We start from the raw sequence: 21,797 nt of genomic DNA on the forward strand, positions 1-21,797 counted from the left end.
TCCCCTAAAAGCAGACCTGTGTACTTGGCACACAAAGACTCATCTGCTGTGTTTCCGTCAGTTCTCCATGGAGGAACTGACATGATAGCCTTGGCCTTCCCAGCAGACATCACTTCCTAAGGCAGGAACCAGCAACACTACAGCCTTTGAAGACAAACTTCTAAACACTCATTATTGGACAAGCAAGTTTCTTTCTGCCTGTCTTTCTGCTATTTCTCTAAAACCATGGAGATGATCTCAGCCTTCAGAGTCAATAGAACTTGGAGACAAGCGTTTCCTGTATCCTTGTCACTAAAACATTAAAGCAAATAATCTCCAAATAAGTTCAAGACAAGCCTCTGATGACTGCCTCTCTGAAGTGAATGCAGTCGGTGAGATTCAATGGTTCCCAACACACAAAGCTGTACTCTTATCTACACCAACAAAGAGCATCAGGAGTGACTAAACCCGAACTGACAAATTAGGTGGCAGAAATTTACAATTGGCCCGTATACATGATATATATTTTTATTGTTCTTCTTAGTTGTGTTTTGACATGTTGGTATCCCCAGAACTTAAATCCCTTGAGTGGAAAGAAACAAACATGCCAGAAATGAACAGGTGAATACAAGGAACCTTCCTGCATCCTTCAAAGAGACAGATCTGTCCATGGAGAAAGGCTGGTCCACGTCCCTGCACCCTCCCTCACCCCCGTACCTCAGCCTCCCCTCCCCACTGGCATCCAGGCTCTAGCGTCCCCCCGTACCTCCTCTCAATGAGAGATCCCCTGTGCATAATCCCAAGGGGACGTTTTTGTGCAGCTTAAACTCTGAAAAGGTGGGTGAAATATCAGAAGCTTAGCAGTGAGAAGGTTTTGCTGTCATGAGAAGAGAAGGGGGAGGAAAAAAAGTTTCCTCCTATCATCACACCACACTCTGGCAACAGGGACACTGACAAACAATTTGAATCTTTAGCTTAAAAGGAACTGATGCTTTTGTGGCTGGCTGGGTAATTGTCTGCCATGCAGACCCTTTGTCCCACGTGAACTCACCGCAAATGGGGAGTAAGAAGCGTCTTCCCTCAGCTCCTTGATTTCTACAAAGGCCGAGAAAACTCCCTGGCAACTCCAGGCCGGCTTTGCATTCATCCAAGAGGATTTGACTGCCGGTTCCTAAAGCTCCCCTACCCCCACCCCAGGCACAAAAAAAGCCTTCTATTTTTTTTTTTCAGGGATTACTAGAAGGGCAGAGAAATGAGCAGCCAGAACAGGGAATGAGAGAGAAGTGTGGATCATTGGACGAAGCGGCACTTTGAAACTGTGGCTAATTTCCTGCAAGGGCTTATTTTCCTGAGGCTTTGGACAATGCTAGCCGCACTCCACCCAACCAAATAAGAATAAGGCTAAATATCCTTGAAATGCTCAGAGCGCCTGTCATCCTGGGAACTCAAAAGCTTGTGAACTTACTAGAAATAAAGTAAAACCAAAGTAAATTAAAATATAAAATAATATGCATCCTCAGAGAAATCCATATCACGTGAAAGCCCATTGTCTCAAGCCGAAGTTTTTGATAAGGCCTTTTGAGAATATCATCTTATTCTAACCTATATAGAAGCTTCGATGCTCTGTAGTCTGGGCTAGTATGGCCCGTCCATGGGAGGTCCAGCAAAATGTGTCCACTCGGGGTGGATGGGGGGGCAGCCCAAATTGCACCCCCAGCTCTCCTACCCCCCCTCAGTGGCCAGGCTCCCACCACTATCCCATCATGCCCTTGGGCCAGCTGGTCTGGTCAGAGCCAACGTCCTTCCTTGATTCCCAGAGGATCAGGGCACCCAAGAGAGTAGGCCCTAAGAGAACGAAATGACCAAAGAAGGGAGATGCTTTGAACACGTGGCCAGAATGGGGGGAAGAAAACAGAACAAGGGATGCAGATGTTTTAAAAGTTGTAAGTTGTTGTTACTTTACCTCAGCTCCAAGTCTAGTGGCAAATTAGGAAAATGAAGGTTCTGGGTTTTAACTCTGTTTCCAAAATGGCGCACGGGGACCAGAGCCTCCTAACTTCTTGTTTTCCTTACAGATGTGACAACTGGTAAAAAAAAAGAAAAATTAAAAATGTTTGCCTTAACCCCCTGAGGAGCTGGGGGAGGATATGGAGGTGCTGGACTTCCTCACCTGGATTGTTGCTGATGTTCTCACAAATATTGGAGACTGACGTCTTGATATGCTGAGCTCTCTGTCTTGCAGCTTGCCAATCTGCTCCTTTGTTACTGCAAAAGAGAGGCTAAACCTGCTTATAATTGTGCCTAAGAGTCTCCCCATGAGCGCCTCTTTGTTGCTCAGATGTGGCCCTCTCTCTCTAACTAAGCCACCTTGGCAGGTGATCTCGCTGCCCTCCCTGCTATGTGGGACCTGATGCCCAGGGGTGTAAATCTCCTTGGCAACACAGGATATGACTCCCAGGGATGAATCTAGACCCAGTATCATGGGATTGAGAACATCTTCTTGACCGAAAGGGGGATGTGAAATGAAACGAAATAAAGCTTAAGTGGCTGAGAGATTTCAAGTGGAGTCAAGAGGTCACTCTGGTGGACATTCTTATGCACTATATAAGTAACACTTTTAGGTTTTAATGTATTGGAATAGCTAGAAGTAAATACCTGAAACTAACAAACTGCAACCCAGTAGCCTTGACTCTTGAAGACAATTGTATGACAATGAAGCTCACAAGGGGTGACAGTGTGATAGTGAAAACCCTGTGGATCGCACTCCCTTTATCCAGTGTATGGATGGATGAGTAGAAAAATGGGGACAAAAACTAAATGAAAAATAGGGTGGGATTGGGGGAGATGATTTGAATGTTCTTTTTTACTTTTATTTTGTATTCTGATTCTGATTATTTCTGTTGTAAGGAAAATGTTCAAAAATAGATTGGGGTGATGAATGTACAACTATATGATGGCACTGTGAACAGTTGATTGTACACCATAGGTGATTGTATGGTATGTGAATATAGCTCAATAAAACTGAATTAAAAAAAAAATGTGTGCCTTAAAATACAATTTTATTTGCAGGTACCATAAATTTTCAAAGCCTTTTCTTATGATTTGGAATGAAGTAAAACTATACGATATTGTAAAACTAGAAGCAGTGAATCTAAGACCATTTATGCCTGGAATTTGTGGTTATTCAATGTCATCCTCTAGTTCAGAAATGAACTTTATAAACATAAAACAATTTTTCATTTATTAAGGTGAAGTGAAATTTGGAAGGTAATGATGAATGAATTTGCATTTGCAGTATTCGTAATCAAGCCGTTATCATTAAGTGCATCATTTCCTTTCAGTCTTCACATCTGTAAACACTTTCCATCTGTCAATTGGTGACTATAATTTTGCTAGAAATAAAATGCTCAGCAGAGAGATAGAAACTGTGCCCAGTATTATTTTTTAACCAGGATACTTGAATAAAACCCAACAGCACCATTGGTTGAACTTCACAGACACTCTTGATCACTTGCCTCATTTCAATTTCATTAAGTGGTTTGCACAGAGATTCTGGAAATCAAAGCAATACACCCCAAGCACTCGTCTTGCGGGTAAGTGGGCTTTGGTCCCCACTTATCTGATTGCTTAGTTCTCCTGACAGCTGCCAGCATCTGGAACGCGTTAAATAACCCCATCTTTTATGCGGCTTCGTTAGGTTCCATCAAACTCATGATCAATTATCAACTGATTTTGAAGACCGTTTGAAGTCAGCACAAAGAGGAAATAATTCATGATGAAGAAAGGGACCCACCGGGAAAGCTAATACTTCTGGGAATAGGGACAAGCAGCCAAATGCTGCTACTGCCATGTGCTCCGTAAATGTAATGGCTTCTCCAATACTTTCTAAATCAGTGGAAGATATGGAATGGTATAGTCTGTAAGAAGAGGCAAGGCCAAGGTCTAAGTTAATGCATAAATTAAAGGGTACGCAGAAGGTGTGTGTTATAGCTGCAAAGCAAGATTTGGGGAATGTTGATTATCTACAAATGGAAAACTTCAGTATGAATAACTTACCTGGGACTGGGCCCTCCTGCTCGTGTCACCCACCTCTTTACAAGCAAAGCCATCCAGCTGCCAACACAGCTGGCCTAGCCAGCCCTGGGATCTACCCAGCCTTCCAGTACTTGAAGATTTCTGTGGGGGGAGCCATAACAGTCATGGGTTTTTCTGAAAACCTAAGCCTTAGAAACGGGTGCTCAGAAACAGCAGTTGTACATTGGGCAAGGAGCCTGGTTTCGGTGCTGGGAGGACCGCCCCTTCTCCAAAGGCAGCCACACGGGAGTAGACGGAGCAGGTGAGCGTGGAGCCCAGAGTTTCCAGGCAAAGTCCTCTGTCCACGTGTAGCAGGCAGACAGGTGTGCACAGGTGGGGGGAGGCAGAGAATGGACTGCCCTCCTCTGGAGCTGGGCAGGAAGGCAAGACAAAACGCTTCCACCTTTAGGTTTCTCTCCAGCAGGGCTTTCTTCTCCAGCCAGCCCCAGAGAACCATCCCCAGAGTGCCCAGGAAGTGCCGTGGACAGTCCCACAAAGGAGCTGGAGTTCTTGCATCCTCTGTGGTCGGGCACTGTGCAAATGTCCCAAGATCACCTCGAGCAGGAGGTTCCCCAGCCCCCTAACTCTGCTTCCTCCTCTCCCAGGGAGGAGGCCAGTGGAAATACCTAGCTCCACACAGCCCCACAGCCCCTGGGTGAAGCTTCCAGAAGTCTCCCCCGGGGTGGGGGTGCCCCACTCAGCCCTGACATCCAGGACTTGCCTGGGAAATACCCCAGCTGGGCACTTTCTTCTGACTGGTCAGCGCCTTCAGCCAGGAAGCTCACAAGCCTGGGATTCATTGTTTGTAAAGTAAACGCAGAATCCAAGTTTAAATATTCAGAGGAAAGGAGGAGCTCTCCAGGCTGCCGTGCCTTCCAGCCCTTCTGGAATCGCCCACTGCCACCGTCCCACCTGCTCTCAGCCCCCTCCCCTGCTGCCTCAGGCAGGGGCTGTCCAGGGGTTGCTTACACCATGGGGCAGGAGGAACTGTTACGATGCACAAATGATGTTGAAAGCGGTTTGAAATCAATCTCTTAGCAAGCACATAGCAAGTGCAAGCAAAAACACAAAGCGGCTGAGTTACCTCTCATTTCAACGTTCCTGTGGCCCAAGCCCAAACCACTGTCCTGTGGAGATAAGGTGCACTTTACCAGACAGATGGATATTTAGATTTCAAAGTCATAATGCCACTCAGGTGCACAGAGAAGTGAACTGGAAAAGCAAAACTGTCACCTTAACAAGTGCTCAGACTCACTAACGGTGAAGGATGGAGATTTAGGCAGCTCTAAGGTAACAATAGAAAGCTAACAAAAAAGATAAAATGAAAACGGTAAAACCTAGTATTGGTAAAATTGCGAGTAAACCATGGCATTCTCTGTGTTAACGTGAATCGATTTAGTGTCTCTGGTGCTTTATATATTAAGAGTGATCTCATTGTTTACATGTAGACCTCATCATCCCAAATACTCCCTGACACACACACACACACACACACACAGAAATAACCTAAGAAAAAAATTGTCACTTACACAAAGGTAGCAGACGTTTTACAATAGAGGATAATTGAAATGAGCCTAGATATCCTCCAAACTATTTGTGCAAAGGTAATGCTTCAGAGCTTTTATAATAATAATAATAATGGAGGTTCAAGAACATGTACCACGGGTAGTTGAGGGCATGTCTGGGTGAAACCACGAGCTAACTCCAGGCAGAGGCCTGCTTGCAGAAGGGGTTTGTCGGGGCTCCTGGAGCACCTGGAAATAATGCTTCACTCTCCATCCCCACAGCAGGAAGGCCCCTCTCGCCTGGGAGGAGGATGCAGGCAGTAGCAGGCCTGGTGGGGTGGTGATTAGGGGTGCAAACGACCAACACCTGGGTTGAGTTCCGGCCCCACTCCCTCTCTGTGTGCCCTTGGGCAAATGACTCCTTTGTGCTTCTATTTTTTCCATCTGTGAAAGAGGAATTATCTTAGTAGCAACCCCCTAATGTCTTGCAAAGAGTAAATGAGTTGATGTTTGTAAATCTCCTAAAACATTCTGAGTTTGTATTATGTGCTTGTTAAAAATATTTATTTAATAATAGTGTGATGCTTAGGTTCATGTGTCAACTTGGCCAGGTGATGGTGTCCAGGTGTCTGGTCAAGCAAGCACTGGCCTAACCGTTACTGCAAGGACATTTGTGGCTGGTTAATAAACCAGGTGGCTGCTTTATTAAATCATCAGTCGATTGATTGCGTCTGTGGCTGATGACATTAATGAAGGGTGTGTCTTCCACAATGAGAGAATTCAATCAGCTGGATTTAATCCAATCAGTTGAAGACATTTAAAGGAGAAAAAATAGAACCTTCACTTCTTTTTCAGCCAGTCAGCCTCTCCTGGGAAGTTCATCAAAGACCTTCATTGGAGTTGCCAGCTTGCTGGCTGCCCTACGGAATTTGGACCCGTGCATCCCCACAGTTGCTTGAGACACTTTTATAAAATCCCATATTTACTGTTATTTCCTGTTGATTCCGTTTCCCTAGAGATCCCTAACTAATACAGATAGACAACAGAAAAGAGCACAAGCCAGACATTTTCCAGTGGGAATGTGGAGAGGGACGTGCTCCTTAAGAGCTCACAAGGGAATCTTTTTGCCCAAGATTAAAAGGATGACTAAATCAATAGAGAAAATTTGAACAAAAGCAGAGGCAATGTCTAGTGAGTGGGAAGATTTTATGTGGAACATCAGGTTTCAGAGGTGGAAAGAAGGTAAAGCAAGCACAGGGGGTGAAGGGTATTGGGTCAGGGAGTAGGGTTGTTCAGTGTCTTACCTCAGTCCCTGGGATGGGGGCGCCAGGTGGATCCAGGATAAAGGGGACTGATCATGGATGAGGAAAACCAGCCGTGAGTGCAAGGCTTTAAGGGGCATTGCTGAGCAGGTCCTGTCCCCAGAGGGAACCCATGCATTATGAAGGTCTGCTGAGCAGAACCGATTTATCAAACATGTTGGCCAACAGAGCCTGGAACCCATACCGAGGCCAGAGCTTCCACTGTTGGAATAGACAGGAGCAACCTCAGCAGGCAGCTTGGAGAGCCCAAACATCTCTCTGGAGTCACAAGTTGTTGAGGGGCAAGCATGAGAAGCCACAAGGAAGCCTGAGGTCTCTGCTGGCAGCAGCTATTTAGTTAAAAGTATCCTGATCCCATTCTTTGAATGGACTTGCAGCTTCTGAGACCTAGAGAAAGGAGAGCTAAAATATGATATTATGTAGCTCTCAATAGTTTGTGGATACTTGAGTCACTTCAAATCCACATTTGATCTGATATTTAGAACTCTTTAAGTTGGGTGTTACATAGTCTCCTGTTTACTGCTCAGGAAAAGGAAGTTCAGAGCTGTTAAGTTACCAACTAAGAAGATGACAACTGTTAAGAAGCCAATCCCATATTGCATTGAAGTTTTATGATCCAGAACCCACGTTCTTTAGTCACAGGCTCAGTGGATTGTGATGCAATAGGGAATAGGGTGTGCATGCAAAATCATATTAGTTAAACAAAGCAAAATTAGAATAGGGTCTTGTGGTGGCTTTGAGCTATGTGTACTCAGAAAAACATGTTCTCAAATTTAATCCATTCCTGTGGGTGTTAATCCTTGTAAACAGGACCCTTTGATGAGGTTACTTTAGTTAGAGTGTGGTCCAGCTGAATCAGGATGGTTCTTAATCCTATTACCTGAAGGCCTTATGAGAAAGTCACAGAGAGAGAAAAGGCAAGAGGGAGCAGCCAGAAGCTGAACATCAGTGGAATGCAGAAGAGAAGGGAGAAAACAGGAGAGGCCGCCATGTGTATCACCATGTGACAGAAAATCCAAGGACCAAGGATCACCAGCAGACAGCCCCAAAACTCCAATCTTCTGGGAGAAAGCATCACCTTAATGATGCCTTGATTTTGGACTTCTCCTAGCCTCGAAACATTGAGCCAATAAATTCTCATTGTTTAAGCCATCCTATTGCATGGTATTTGATTTCACAGTGAGGAAACTAAAACAGATGTATAGGCTAATTATAGTAGGTGTGCCAGTTTGAATGTATTGTGTCCCCCAAACGCCATTATCTTTGATGTAATCTTGTGTGGGCAGATGTTATCTGTATTGATTAGATTTCTTTGAGTGTTTCTTTGGAGATGTGCCCCACCCAGCTGTGGATGATGACTCTGGATAATTTCCATGGAGGTGTTGCTCTGCCCATTCTGGGTGAGTCTCAGTTGAGTCACTGGAGCCATATAAATGAGCTGACAGACAGAGGGAACTCAGCGCAGCTGAGAATGAACTTTTGAAGAGGAGCTACAGCCAAGAGGGACACTTTGAAGAAAGCACAGGAGCTGCAGATGAGATACAGTTTGAAAACGGCCATTGAAAGCAGACTCTTGCTCCAGAGAAGCTGAGAGAGGACAAATATCCCAAGTGCAACTAAGAGTGACATTTTTGAGGAACTGCAGCCTAGAGAGGAACGTCCTGGGAGAAAGCCATTTTGAAACCAGAACTTTGGGGCAGACGCCAGCCGCGTGCCTTCCCAGCTAACAGAGGTTTTCCGGACACCATTGGCCATCTTCCAGTGAAGGTATGTGATTGCTGATGTGTTACCTTGGACACTTTATGGCCTTAAGACCATAACTGTGTAACCAAATAAACCCCCTTTTATAAAAGCCAACCCATCTCTGGTGTTTTGCATTCCAGCAGCATTAGCAAACTAGAGCAGTAGGTAAAGATAGATCAGTGGGCATTGATAAAAGTAAGAAGTGAAGCTGCAGACATAGGGGATTGGTGGTTTGATGGATTGAGCCCTCTACCACAGAATTTGCCCTTGGGAAGACTGTTGCTGCAAAGGAGAGGCTAGGCCTCCCTATAATTGTGCCTAAGAGCCTCCTCCCGAATGCCTCTTTGTTGCTCAGATGTGGCCCTCTCTCTCTAGCTAAGCCAACTTGAAAGGTGAAATCACTGCCCTCCCCCCTACATGGGATCAGACACCCAGGGGAGTGAATCTCCCTGGCAACGTGGAATATGACTCCCGGGGAGGAATATAGACCCGGCATTGTGGGATGGAGAACATCTTCTTGACCAAAAGGGGGATGTGAAAGGAAATGAAATAAGCTTCAGTGGCAGAGAGATTCCAAAAGGAGCCGAGAGGTCACTCTGGTGGGCACTCTTACACACAATATAGACAACCCTTTTTAGGTTCTAATGAATTGGGGTAGCTGGTGGTGGATACCTGAAACTATCAAACTACAACCCAGAACCCATGAATCTTGAAGACAATTGTATAAAAATGTGGCTTATGAGGGGGGACAGTGGGATTGGGGGGCACCATAGGGATCACACTCCCATTTGTCTAGTTTGTGGATGGATGAGTGGAAAGGTGGGGGAAGGAAACAAACAAACAGACAAGGGCGCCCAGTGTTCTTTTTTACTTTAGTTGCTCCTTTTCACTTTAATTATTATTCTGATTATTTTTGTGTGTGTGGTAATGAGGGTGTCGGGGATTGATTTTGGTAATGAATGTACAACTACATAATGGTACTGTGAACAATCAAATGCACGATTTGTTTTGTATGACTGCGTGGTATGTGAATATAATTCAATAAAATGAATAATAAAAAAATTTAAAAAAAAGAATAAGTGAAGCTGAATGAGAGCTGGATGAAAATAGACTTCAATTATTACTTGCTCCATGTTGCTATGACAATTTACATCTGTTCCTCCTAAATAAATGCTTTGTATGGAAACTTCTATGTTGTAGACATGGGTTGAAAAATGGTTCATCTCCTACTGGTTAGCTTCACTATTTTTCTGATATTCTGTTTCTCTTTCTTCATATTCTTTAACAATGTGAAATGAGAATTGGTGTGTCTTTTGCAAAATCCCTCTATTGTGGGGGAACTGGAACCATCCAAGAGACATACACCTTCATGTGGTAAATTTTCTTTCCAAGAAAGAAGATAGTTAAGTAAGCATGCATCATGGACCACATTTAACACTACAGCTGTAAGAAAAAAATTTATCCCCTGAGGGAATTCAAAGGTCATATCTGTCTATAAGGTTGAGACTTCTTTTCCCCTTTGTATTAATTATCTATTGCTGTGTAACAAATATGCCACAAACTCAAAGGCTTAAAACGAAACCCATTTACTATTGCACATCTCGGTAGACCAGAAGTCCAGGCATAGCTTAATTGGGTCTTCTGTTAGGTTTCTACAAGGCGGCAGTTGGGGTGTCAGCCACGCTACATCTCTCACCTGCAGTTGGGTCCTCTTCCATGCTCATTCAGATTGATGGCAGAATTCAGTTCCTTGTGGTTGTAGGACTGAAGTCCCCGTTCTGCTGTTGGCTGTTGGCTGTTGGCTAGGAATCATTCCCAGCTACTAAGCATCACCCATGGTTCCTGTCCTGGTGGGCCAAAGCCAAATAACTCAATACTTCAAAGAGGCATCATTTTTCTTTCTCCAATAGTTATGCTCTCCTGGAAGGAAAGGCAGTGTGTAGGGAAGACTTGGGTACCACATAGCCCTTCTGCTTACTCTCTACTGAGCCCAGAGATAGAGAGAAAGACAGAGGAGCTTAAGCAGAAATAGACATACTTTTTATGTCTCTCTGACTCCTTGGGGTCAAAAGGGTGCAAGGAGTTTAGAAGAGCTGGAGAAATCAGACCCTCGGTCTCCCAAAGGAGCAACAGCAGGAGAAATTAATGTGTTTCCCAGAAACCCATACTCTTTTTTTCTAATTTTAAAACTTTTTTGTAGTAACAAATACACAAGTAAAAATTTCCCGCTTTAAAAACTTTCAAGCATACATTCAGCATGCAGTAGTATTAGTTACATCCACAATATTGTTCTATCATCGCTACAATTCATACCCCTACTTTTTCATCAACTCAAACAGAAACTCTTCCCTTCCTACCCAGCCCCTGCTCCCTGGTAACCTATTAACTACTGTTTGTCCTTAAGAAGTTAGCTTCTTACAGATATTTCACGTAAGCAAAATCAAACAATATTTGACTTTCCATGTCTTGTTTATGTCTCTCAACATGATGTCTTCAAGTTTCATCCATGTTGTAGCATGCATCAGAACTTCATTCATTTTTATGGCAGAAAATTGTTCCATTGAGTGTATACACCACATTTTGTTTATCATTCATCTGCTGATGGACACTAGGGTTGCTTCCACTTCTGGGTACTGCAAATAATTCAATGAAGATTGGTATACAAATATCTGTCCGAGTCCATGCTTTCAATTCTTTGGGGTACATGCTAAGAAGTGGGACTGCCAGGTCACCACGTTAATTCTATTATCAACTTTCTGAGGACTCATCAAAGTGATTTCCACAATAGCTGCACCATTCTACACTGCCACCAGCAATGTACAAGGGTTCCTGTTTCTCTGCATCTTCACCAATACTTATTATTTTCTATTTTTTTTTTAACAATAGCCATCCTAGCGGGTGTGAAGAGCTATCTCATTGTGGTTTTCATCTGCATTTTCCTGATGACCAGTGGTGTTGAGCATCTATTCATGTGCTTATTGGCCATGTGTATATCTTCTTTAAAGAAATGTCTATTCAAGTCTTTTGCATGTTTTTAAATTGTGTTATTTGACCTTTTGTTCCTGAAATTTGGCTGTTCTTTATTTATTCTGCATATGAAAACTTTATCAGCTATGGACAGAAACCCATGCTCTTAGGAGAAAATAATTCTCAAATGGCAGCTCCACCAGAGACGGTGCTGCAGTTCCAGGGCTGACATCCCATGGGTGAAAGCCTGCTAGCTGGGGCTGGCATGGTGCCTGCTCAGGACGGAGAGTGGTGGAGGAGCGAGTCTGTGATGCTTAATCTCATGTGCCAAGTCAGTTTGATTATGGTGTCCAGTTGTTTGGTCAAGCAAGAACTGGCCTAATTATTACTGTGAGGATATTTTGCAAATGGATTAGCATCCATAGTCAGTTGATTGCATCTAGGGCTGATTACAACTAAAATCAACAAAGATTTTCCTCAGCAATGGGGGGGGGGGGGGTCTCTTCATCCAGTCAGCTGGAGGTCTTAAAGCAGAACTGAGGATTTCAAAAGTCAGAAAGAACATTTTCTTCCTCTTCCTTAGCCCTCCAGCTTCATCAGGGTTCCTAGCTTGCATCCTGCCCTACTGAGTTTGGACACACTAGATTTCAGAATCACTTTTTTCAGTTTTCTGTTTGCAGTATTCCCTATGGAATTCAGACTTACCAGTCCCCATGGATGTTTTGTTTCTTTGAAGACCTTGATTCATACAGATCCCAGGCTGCCCAGTATAGGAATTGCCTTTTCAACTCCATTGCCCTGGTCAACATATGTCTCATACTTTTGAGGAATTCTTCAACTCATCAACAGAGGATAAATCTACAAAAAAAAGCAGTAGAATGTTTATGATCTGGGTTATGGAAACAGCTAGGATATGATTCTCAATCTTTTTTCTCCTGTATGATGCCGCCAAATTACTTTCACTTGTGTAGCACACCCACATCAGCCAGAGGTATACATGACCCCTAGCCTGGTAGATCTGGCTCTTGCCTTTTCTTTCCTTCTCAGTCGAGTGAGTGAGAACCCAATATCCAAGAGACCCCATGGTCCCACTTTAACTCATTTTAAGAAGTAAATAAAACAGTCCACCAAAAAGGCAGGGTAAGATGCTCCAGGGTGCCATGCCCCACAGAATCTTTGAACACCTAGTAAAAACTGGCGAAGCCAATGTCCTCAAAAATCCTGAAAACCAGTTAAACAGCTTTAAAAATTGTAGAAGTTCCTGACACCCTGTTAAGAACCCCTCTCCCACCCCAAACCATGGTGTGGTATGAAAAACTGCCTACATGTCCACTGTGGATCCAACCCCATTCCAGAGGGGTCAGAGTAACCCCTAGGCACACATGACAATCTATTGGGTGGTAGTCTGAAAGATTGAACCAGGAAATTCATAAGTGGCTCAAACTCCCAGAACTTAACCTGCAGGCGCACCTACCTGTGCTCTACCCACTTGTCATCTGTTAGCTCGTCTACTCCTCAGTATAACCCACAAAGGAGGTGGTTCTATCACACACACACACACACACACACACCCATTAAAGATGACAGAAGCAGCTTACCCTGCCCGTGGTTACACAGTTAAGTGGCAGAAGCACAGAAGGAAGGATGATTGAGAATCTTGAGGTCTCAAAGAGGGGAAGATTCTAAGATCGCCTTGTTCAATGGGCCACCCAGAGTAAGAATGCCCCTAAACAGCTGCCACCGGCGGCCACCAGCCTCCACAGTTCACCACAGGGCTGGGGTCCCCTGCCCCTCCCTGCACCTTTCCCCTGTTGGACACAACAGGGAAAGGGGGCTGTTGGCTCTGTGTCAAGGGTTTTAGATACAGTTTTTTCATTTGACCTTAAATCTTCAGGAGGTAGAGATTTTACTGCCAGCACACACTTGCACACACACACATACACACACACGCTCCTGTCCTTCCCTGCTTTTTCTTTCTCATTATACTTATAGTGATATAATACAGTAAATATTTTATTTATTTATTTATTCATTCATTCATTCATTCATTCATTTATTGTTTCTTCCCCACTAGGATGCAAACTCCAGGCAGGCTTTTTTTCTGTGTCTTTTTTTTTTCCCCATCATTGGGTTTACCATCATCTAGAACACAATGTGTCATCAGCGATCAATGAGAAATTGTCAAATGAACACTTGTTTTACAAATGAGGAAACAAGCTCAGAGTATCAGATCAAAGAGGTAGGTACTCGATGACATGGGACTTAAACTCTGGCTGCTCTGACGTGGAATCCCACACTCTTTTCTTTCACTCTGCTGCTCATCAGAAAGCACTTAACACATAGTTGAGCCTTTTCTCTAGAATTCCCATCTGTCATCCCAGTTATTACAGAATGACGCAATTACACAGATTTACACAAGGCCCCTCATTCACTTTCTTCTGAAGTCTTCAATATTTGCAAACAGTTATTTTTCCCTCTCCTACCTGCCCAGGGCCTTACACAAAGCAGCTTTTCTGTCTCCCCTGTACACTTTTTATTCTGTCTTCTAAAAGTGTGAAGCAAAACTTGTCTCACTGGGGCACCGAAGTTGAATACGAGCTAGCCAAGGGCTTCCCATTTCTGCCTGCACCTTCTTTTGTGCCCCACTTGGGTTTGCCCAACCCTTCTCTACCTCAGTGACTGACATGGTGGACCCCAAATTGCAAGCTGGGTACGTACGCCTTCCTCAAAACAGTGTTGGTATGGAGACAAGAATTGCTGCCAACAGCCTGGCAACCCCTTCTCTGAAGCAGAAGCTCTGCAAGCCTCTTCGGGCTCCTGGGTAGGCTGCAGTCAAGACCGAGCAGGCCTTGCCAACGTCCCACCATCGCTGTGTTCAGACTTGGTGATCCCACATTCTTCACATAATTTTCCGTCCTGTGCCTACGAGCCCTGCTGTGTGGGAAGGGCACCCTTCCCTAACGATCTTCAATAAATCCAGCATCTCTCATTCACACAGGTGCCCCATTGCCCCCAGGGCTCACCGAAAAGGTGGCAGTTGAAACTGAGTCAACGAAAGTACGAGATGGGAAACATTTCAGTCAAGGCCCAATTCCAGAAAATCCTGCATCTCATTTGCCTTTCAGATTTGTAAGAAAGGCTGAGAAATATTTCCCTAGCCTTTATGTTGGGGTGGCTTTGTTAGATTTCTCTGGTGACTGAATTCCTCGTTTAAATCTTTTGCAAAACTTTGCAGGGTGAGGATGCCTGAACATGGCTGGTGAAAGTGCAGCTGTTCCTACGTTTGGACGTCCTTTGGATCCTCTTATCTCTAGCCTTCTGGGCTGAATCACCACCCTCTGTTTATAGAGCTCTGCCTGCCCTTCACCAAATCAAGACTTGACTACCCCCCATCCCCCAGTCCAGGGACCCCACAAGGGCTGTGGCTGGATTAAAGCTTTTTGACAGGGGGCATTTCACTCCCAAGGACTTCTCTCTTGATGCTGCCTTGGTTGGCTTAACGACAGGAATTTATTGCTCACGGTTCCAGAGGCCAGGTACAAAACCAAGGCATTAGCAAGGTTGTGATTTCTCGCCGAGGTCCGTGGCACTCTGGTTCTGGCTTGCCGCGATGCGTGGGGTTCATGGCTTGCATCTCTGCTCCTAGTTGCATGGCCCTCTCTCTCTCTCCCTCTCTCTCTCTCTCTCTCTCCTTGTGTCTCCTCTTCTGGGTTCTGTTGACTCCACGCTTCTTCCCATAGTTTTCTGACTTCTGACTTATTCACACAGATGAAGGCTCACCTTGATTCAGTTGAGCCACACCTAGGTAGGATTTTAGAAGATCCCATTCAGAATGAGTCCACACCCTCTGGTAATACATCTTCAAAGGGTCCTTTCATTAAAATTCAATTTTATTGAAATATATTCACATACCGTACAATCATCCAAAGTGTATAGTCAACTGTTCACAGTACCATCCTATAGTTGTGCACTCATCACCCGAATCTATTTTTTGACCATTTTCCTTGTACCATAAAAAGTAAAAATAAGAATAAAAAATTAAAGTAAAAAAGAACACCCAAATTATCCCCCCATCCCACTCTATTTTTCATTTAGTTAGTTTTTGTACCCATTTTCATTTTTCTACTCATCCATCCATACATTGGATAAAAGGACTGCGATCCACAAGGCTTTCACAATCACACCATCACCCCTTGTAAGCTACATTGTTATACAATCGTCTTCAAAGGCAAGGCTACTGGGTTCTAGTTTGATAGTTTCAGGTATTTACTTCTAGTTATTCCAATACATTAAAACCTAAAAAGTGTTATCTATATAGTGCATAAGAATGCCCACCAGAGTGACCCCTCGACTCCATTTGGAATCTCTCAGCCACTGAAACTTTATGTTGTTTATTTTCACTTCCCCCTTTTGATCAAGAAGATGTTCTCAATCCCATGATGCTGGGTCCAGATTCATCCCCGGGAGTCATATCCTGCTTTGCCAGGGAGATTTACACCCCTGGGAGTCAGGTCCCACGTAGGAGGGAGGGCAGTGAGTTCACCTGCCAAGGTGGCTTAGCTAGAGAGAGAGGGCCACATCTGCACAACAAAGAGATACTCAGGGGGAGACTCTTAGGCACAATTATAAGCAAGTTTAGCTTCTCTCTTCAAAGGGTCCTTTTTAAAATGGGCTCACTCCCCCAGGAACCCAGATTGAGATTAAAGACATGTCTTTTGTTGGGGTCCCTGGTTCCATCTACCACAGATGCTATTATTTATCTCAAGCCTTTCCTCTTTCAGAGATGGCCTACATGACTTCAGTAAGTCCTGCCCCACAGAGATCTTTAGTTTGGAAATCTCAAGAACTTTTGGTAACCCATCATGCCTCCTAGAATTGTGGCCTGGCAGACACTAAAATACTCATTTTTTTTTCAAACAGGAGAAGTAAGTTCTTTGAAGTGAACAGCTCTCAGAGGCATTCAGGAGCATGGCAGAAATGGCACCAAGGCAACCATTTCAAGAACAAACGACAGCTTTGATCCTGGGGATTGCCTTTGGGTGCTCCACCCGCAGCTCTGTTGATTGGAGGAGGAGCAGTTGCTGCAGGCACAGGGTGGCCGGCCACACTGGTAAAGCAGCTCTGTGCTCCTACTGGAAGAACCCTTCTAGGTGGAGATCCTGCCTTTTGCCTTGTTAAGCAGCCAGTGTCCTCCAAATTCCCAAGCTTCTCTTGAAGGTGTTCTTCTCCCAGTTCATTTGAATCATCCCAAGGAAATGGGCTCGGTTCTTCCTTCCAGAAATGGAGCTCTGTGGAAGCTGAGGAGAGGGTCCAAATGGGCTGGACTGGAGACACACGTGACTTCTACAGCTCGGCCAAGAAAGGGGTTTTGGCTTCCGGCAGCTTAGAGTTGAGAATGATCACCCTCCCCGTTGCTGCAAATGCTTTGTCCGCTGCAAATCCACCCCCAAAGTGACATCTAGCAGATGTTCCTGAGCCCCATTCTCCTCAGAGAGAATCCTTTCTTAACATTTGCTTTCTCAGACCCCTCCCTTGCTTTACCTTGCAAAGGTTTCATATTCCTCTTAGAATAAAACCCAACCTCTTCACCCTGGTTTACAGGGTCCCCTGTGACGTGGTCCTGCCTCCATCTTCTTTTAACTCTCTTTCATCCTCTGCACCCCAGCTTACAGGTCCTTCTTCTTCCCCTCGAATTCACCAAGCATATTCCCATCTTAGAGCTTCAAACTAGCTGTTCCCTTGGCGTGGGGATGCTTGTCCACCCAATTTTATTGAATTTCTTTTTAATTTGTTTAATCAACATTGATACAGAAATAGATTTGAGGCAACTATTTATAAATATTTACTTATCCTCCCTGATTTTCATATAGTTGCCTTTTTGGCTTTTCAAATCTCAGCTTACATGTTAAGTCTTCAGAGAGGTCTTTCTGAGCATACGTTGCACTAACAACCCCCTGGTATCCTTCCTGGTTTATCACTGTCCATATCCTTCCCGCTGTAGCAGAAGCTTCATGAAAGCAGGGCCACATTGTATCTTTAGTGTCTAGGACAGGGCTAGTGGCATAACATGTACTGAATCAATCTTTTTTTGAAGAATGAATGAATATATAGAATATTACAGGTATTTTCCCCAAATTTTCCAGTGCCAGTGACACTGTCAACATAGGTGCATTTATTGATTTGCAAACCTGTAGGAGTAAGGAATCTCTGTGTGGAGATCCTCATGGCCACACATGGGAACTCAGCTTTCAAATTCAGGTGCATAATACAGACGACCATTTGAATCCAGAAATGGAAAATACATTCCAAGGACATAATAGGGGTAATTCTTTGTACTTCAGGTCTTAACACCCCCATTCTCTTCCCTAGGGTACCCTGCTGGATCCTGAATTCCTTTGACATTTATTAAATGAAAAAAAAAAAAAAAAACAAGCATGTTTCTGTGAAAAAATATATCACATTCTCCATGTCACTGTGAATCTTTGGGGACCCAAAAAGTACTTAAATCCTATATATATTGGTAACTAAGTAAAAAGTAATTTTCAGTTCTTAAGTTATCATTTAATGTATAATCAGAACTGTAAGGATACTTAGGGTTGTCTATCTAGTTCAGTTATTTGGGTTTTTTTTTTATAATCCTTTTTTCCTTAACCAAGACCCAGAGTAAGAATTGCATTTTATATCATAACCCTGTACACATAAAAAAAAAAATATTTCATAGAACAATTCATACCCTCACTACATATAACATCCTCCTATATTTTCTCTTATATTCTATTACCCTAAATAGAATAGATTTCAAAACCCACTAATGATTTATAAACTGCAGTTTGAAAAATTGATTTTACAATCCACTAATCATTTATAACCTACAGTTTGAAAAACACTAATTCTAACCCTACCTCTTTCCTCTACAAAGGAAAACCTAAGCCCGGAAAGGTTGTGAACTGCCCAAGGTCAAACAGCTAGGGCAGATCCTGCCTTCCTGATTTATAGTTCCTTTATGAACAGCTGCTTCGGGTCTCCAGTGTAATGGGGAATCGCCACTGACTGCTTTGGGGAAAAATCCCATTTGTTCAAGCATTGTCCTTTGCAATTTTAAACAGTGCTCAGGAATCGGTGGTCCATAAACAGTCTAATTGCTGACACAGCGAATATGATGGTCATTTCCTTTCCAGCAGGGTCACACCATTGGCTGACCAAGAAGGCCAACCTGAGTTGATGGTGCTCCCAAGGGGGCGGGGGGGGACTCTCAGCCTGGCACTGGGTGTATATGTGTATATACAGCATTGTGCCCCAGGGGGCTAGTAACATTGCAAAGCAGTGTGTTTTCTCACATTTTTCTCAAAGAAAATATTTTGCTCGCCCCTTGCATATTTACAGTCTTATACACAGAGGAAGGTATTTCCGGAGAAGATAACCCCCAAAGAGAATTCTGAGGTCAAATTTAAATGACTAGATACACACTAGATTAATATACACATTGGTTTTTAATCCAAGGTAAGCCCTGGAACTCAAATAAGAATGTTTCGGGCATTGGTTCAAAGGAAAGAAAGAAATACCAGGCTTTGCAGGTACACTTCTTATATGGGAGGTTTGTGAGAGAGCACACTGAGCCAAGGGTAACGGATGTTGCCACTGATTTATTCAGTGAGTATGTGGAGCTACATTTATCTACATTAGTGGCAACTTTGCACATGAGTGTGTGAACAGTAAATTTAAGATTACAAGCATCTGGGCATTGAAACAGTCCCAAAGGAAAAATAAGCTGGGATGCGTTGTAGCATGCGAGTGCCAAGTCAATGAATGGAAGAATTTGGTTCAGACAATGATGGTGGCCAGTTCACCTGGATCATTCAGAGGTGTCTTTCTCCTTTATGATCCTTTGATTCTGTGCTCCCCCAGAACCCCAGGGAACGAGCCATCATGCAGCAACGAGGTTGCAGAGCCTGCGGGTGGCTAACGCAGGAAGCAGGGGCTGGGTTCCCAGCTTTTCAGCCATGAGCTGCTTCACTCACTGATCCTCCGCCCACAAAGCAGGAACCTGAGGCACTGCACCTGAATTGGGGTGTGTGGAGTCTGGACGCCAAGACTGGGTGTAGTCGTCCCAGGAGGACTTGCCCCTGGGCGACGATGCTTAAAGACAAGGGAACCAGGCAAGGGAAAACTTCTTATGCAGAAACCAAATCAAAAGCTAGGCAGTCCTTCCAAAGGAGACATCAAACCGAAGAAGCCAGGCACAAGGGGGAGAGACCAGGTGTGAGTCAGAAGGACAGACGAGGGAAAAAAAAAAAAAACAAGCAGGTTCAAAGTGGATAGTGAGTGGTAAAACTTGGAGGAATTCCTTGAGCCATAGGGGGACATCGAAGGGTCAACCTTTTGGAGAATGTAGCAAAATAGAGTAGACCAGAACAGAAAATTTAGGAAGGTATTTTATGTCCTAAGTATATGAATTGTTCTGGGAAATATTCATCTCAGTTATATATATATATGAATACTGGGTTATGATACAAAATGCAGATCTCACTGGGGGTGTTGGTTAAGGGAAAAGGGCTTTGGTGATCCACCACGTGCTTAGAAAGAACCTGGCTATGTTGTTCCACTGAATGTTTGTAACTACCGCCATGGCTCCAAGAGGCGTCACAGGTCCTCCAACTCAGCAGCCCCTAGGATCCATGTGTCACCTTTTGTCCTCTCAGGGCACTTTTCCAGGTTGGGCATGACCTTGAGAACATGTGCCCAGTCCTCGAGCCAGCCCACAGCCACACACCCCAGCTGGATTCGCTGGAAGCTACTTTATGGAGGTCATTCCCATGCCCACAGGGACCACGTCGCATCTTTCCCTAGGGCGAAGATACTTTATACAATCCCATTGGGGGGTGGGGAACTGCAGCAGCTTTATCATCTCTGGCAAATTTGCACTGACCCACTCCTCCTTTAAACTCTTTTCCCAGGACATTTTGGATTTGTAGATTTTTAGGAGAAAGGAAATCTAAAAATGTTCTATGTAGCATCCGGAATTTGTAGGTTTCCTGACTCAAAATCCAGTGCTTTTTTGAAATATGCAATGGAAGCCTGAAATGCCTTTAACATGGAAAAAGTTTTGACTAAAAAATTAGAAATAGAGTCTAAAGTGCAAGTACAAGGGGAGAAGTAATGTATGATTTACCTCCTCACTAGGATGATAATAGTGGTCATAAAAATACATTCTGGAATAAAACTATAATAAAGCAGGTGGTGATGGACATTGGAAAGAGGGAGGAGATGGGGGACAGATGGCTGCACAGACAGACAGATTCTAGAGGCTACTGAAACATCCCTAACGGGGAAAGAGGAGCCCATGAAGATAAATCTCCTGGTTCACATTGCTATTTCTGGGTTGTGGGCCTGTTTGCAGAAGCTTACTGTGAACAATGTCCCTTTTAATTTGACTTATGTTACTTCATCAAATATAGATTGCAGGTGTGTTGGCTCCTGAGAAGGGTTTGGAGATAACAAAAAGATCAACCCTTCCCTGAAGCATCTTACAATCAATCAGAGAAGATACACTTGGAAAGGATGAACTGTAATCTAGAACAAAAGCATATGGAATTATAAAGTCCCAGGATTTTCAAGAAACCAGCAGGGTGCTGTGGGAACATATGGGAACGAGATGTCACACATAACAGAGGGGAAGCCAGGAGAGCCTTTGGGGAGGAGGAGGTAGTAGATCAGGGAATTAAAGGTTAAATAGGATTCTCAAAGACTGAAAAGAATGAGATGTCCGGGGGCTGAGAGTGCAGCTCGAGCCAAAGTGCCTTGTGGAAGCCAGTGGAATGCCTAGGAAATAGAACTATATGTCCTCCCTGACACTGCTTTGGCAGCTCACCACAGCCCGGGGGGCTTGGGACAGCCCACAGTTCTGGAGGTCTGAAGAATGAGATCAGTCTCAGTGGGCTAAAGTCAAGGTGTCAGCAAGGCTGCATGCCCTCTGGAGGCCACAGAGGAGACTTCATTTCCTTACCCTTTCTAGCTTCTAGATGCCACCTGCATTCCTTGGTCCATGGCCCCATCCTCTGCCTTCAAATTCCAAACAAACACACACATGCACAATTATTCTTGAGAATAACAAACTGAGTCATCTGTCTAAAAGAGAGACAGCTGGTAGCCCTGGTAATGCTCCCATGATTTTATCTTCAATCTCCTAAGAGCAGCACATGATAAGAGA

The 21,797-nt window shown here is 44.1% G+C and overlaps 1 long non-coding RNA gene across 1 annotated transcript in view; it reads right to left on the reverse strand.

Moving 5' to 3' along the window:
• LOC119511607 overlaps positions 1–21,797 on the reverse strand; it is a 76,196-nt gene that overhangs the window by 17,725 nt on the left and 36,674 nt on the right. Inside the window, exons 3-6 of the long non-coding RNA XR_005212215.1 lie at positions 12,296–12,448; positions 10,320–10,543; positions 2,150–2,244; positions 1,943–2,063 (exon numbers count right to left, since the gene is read on the reverse strand). This is a non-coding gene — a long non-coding RNA (uncharacterized LOC119511607). The remainder of the gene's footprint in view (positions 1–1,942; positions 2,064–2,149; positions 2,245–10,319; positions 10,544–12,295; positions 12,449–21,797) is intronic.

The sequence above is a fragment of the Choloepus didactylus genome, chromosome 16, assembly GCF_015220235.1.
Source record: "Choloepus didactylus isolate mChoDid1 chromosome 16, mChoDid1.pri, whole genome shotgun sequence".
Taxonomy (NCBI): Eukaryota; Metazoa; Chordata; class Mammalia; order Pilosa; family Megalonychidae; genus Choloepus; species Choloepus didactylus.